The sequence below is a fragment of the Nannospalax galili genome, unplaced genomic scaffold, assembly GCF_000622305.1.
Source record: "Nannospalax galili isolate Female #2095 unplaced genomic scaffold, S.galili_v1.0 scaffold390, whole genome shotgun sequence".
Taxonomy (NCBI): Eukaryota; Metazoa; Chordata; class Mammalia; order Rodentia; family Spalacidae; genus Nannospalax; species Nannospalax galili.
This window is the reverse complement of record NW_008330777.1, coordinates 5,070,831-5,073,126: the sequence shown is the minus strand read 5'-3', so window position 1 is coordinate 5,073,126 and position 2,296 is coordinate 5,070,831. Positions and strand designations below refer to the sequence as shown.

Below are 2,296 nucleotides of genomic sequence, written 5' to 3'. Positions count from 1 at the left end.
TCAGTCCTGACTTTCCTGAAAGGTATTTTTGTATAACATTTAAATGTTTTGTAAGGAAAAAAAGACTGTGAGAACTTATTTACATTATTAATTTTTGGAGAAGAATTTGATTTCATATCAACAATTTATAATTGCCTTTTGATTTTAACTTTTTTCTAAGAATTTATCAGAGGAAATAAAAATAAAGAGAACAGAGGCAAAATTTTAGATTGTCATGATGAGATATAAAGTTTATCTACCTGAATGAATAAAGAGAGGCCATCCCCTTACCAGTATCAAGGTGTTGTAAAGCAATTTTGTGTTGGTCAAACATACAAAGCATTCTGTATTTATTAAGTATAATCTAGAGGCAGAGGCAAGAGGATCCCTACAACTCCAAGGCCAGCCTGGTCTGCAGAAATTGTTTCAGGTCAGTCCAGGATAAAGTTAGATCTTGTCTTCATTAACTAAATCAAAAACAACAAAAATCATAAAATAGAAAAAAAAAATTACAAATGAATAGCATAATTCTAATAATTCCAGAATATAAAGATGGAAAGACAGACTGACAATCAGATGTAAATTCTGGATCTTAAAAATGCATAGCACATATGTGTAAAAACATGAGTGAACAGAAAAATAGGAGAATCTAAAGAACGAGTATAAAATTTGAACCACTTTGGATTTTCAAAATGTACTAGAGTTACCAAAAAGTTGCCAGTGAAGGAAGCTGGGTGATGCACGTGTATGCTTTATGTACTATTTTGAAATTTCTTATGCATCTGCAATTATTTCAAGATAAAAAATTCAAAAACAAAATAAAAAGACTGAATTAAGTTGTACTAGATATACCAAAATTTTTACTGATTGTATTCTTTATATCCAAGCAGAGTGGATTGTCCATCACTTTGTCTTTTCTGAGATTTTCTGCTTAAAATCTAAAACAGAATTAACATTATAGGTTGGATAAAAGGCATGAATATAAATTTCAATCAGTATTATTTCATTTTTAATTTTTAAAAATATTTTATTTATTATTTTCATTTTATCTGTATGAATGTATTTCCTGCATGTATGTAAGTCCACCCATGTCAAGCAACACCTGCAAAGGTCAGAAGATGGTGCCGGATCCCCTTATACTGGAGTTACAGATGGTTGTTAGCCACCGCGTGTGTGCTGGGAATCAAACCCAGGTCCTCTACAGGACCAGCCAGTGCTCTTAACTACTGAATCATCTATCCCACCTCCAATCAATATTATTTCTAAGTAAAGAAATGTCAATATAAATAAATTCAATTCTAAGCATTAAAGCCCAGAGCTTATGTTTATAAAACCTCTCCTCATTTAATGAAGCCCCGTGACATTTCTGTTCAACTTCCCACCTCCACCTTTCACCAGAATGTCCTTATACACATACACAAACATAACATATATTTACAAAAAAACAAATGTAACTGGATTAATTACTAGATGTAACTTACAACAATAAAACAAAATAGACAAAATTTGAATTTTGCCTTTTTCTGTAGCTTTATTCTCAGAGAACAATGTTAGAAATGATGCTTTGCTACATCTTTCCTAGCTGTCCACACACCACATTCATAGATGAACATTTTCCATTAACGTGTCGATAAATTGCAGCTTGAATACACTGCATCCCGTTTAATTATTCAAGAGGTCATTTTCAAGCCTATGCTAACCCAACCCATTATTTCCCTTTATTCTCTCTTTTGCTACTTGTCTTTTCTTCATCTTCCTGCTTGTTAGCACCTCCACCTAAAAAGGAGGGACTCCTAAGAAGGATAAAATTAAAATCCTTTGATTCTTTTGTCTGTTAAATGAATCATTAGTTGGAAAATGACTATTGTTCATTAGAATGGAATCTGTGTGTGTTATTCACACTTCTACATTCAAAGATAATTTAGAGTAGACTGGTTATGAAACAAAATGGATTTCATTACCAGTGATTTCACAAACTATTGACTAGATAACCCACATTGCCTATGACCCTCTTCTCTTATTAAGCAAATACCTTGTAAAATAATCTAGGTTATTTTTAAATTGAACCATTTTTCCTTCATATATGATGTTGTTCCTTAAATTTATACTCTATTTGGACTTTAGCACCTGGAATACTGCCCAGAGGCTATATAAGGCACTGAATAAATATTTAAAGAAGAAACAAGATAAGAAAGAAATGAATAAATGAAGGAGGAAATGAATTAAACAATGAATAAATTATAGATTCAAGAAAAAAACACTTTTATAAATATAACAAACCTACAAATGGTGGAAAGATATATAGAAATATATGTTT

General features: G+C 31.2%; 1 protein-coding gene across 2 annotated transcripts in view; it reads right to left on the bottom strand.

The window, feature by feature from the left end:
* The window catches only part of Acss3 (acyl-CoA synthetase short chain family member 3), a 169,600-nt gene that overhangs the window by 153,548 nt on the left and 13,756 nt on the right, over positions 1 to 2,296 (bottom strand). The window lies entirely within an intron of this gene.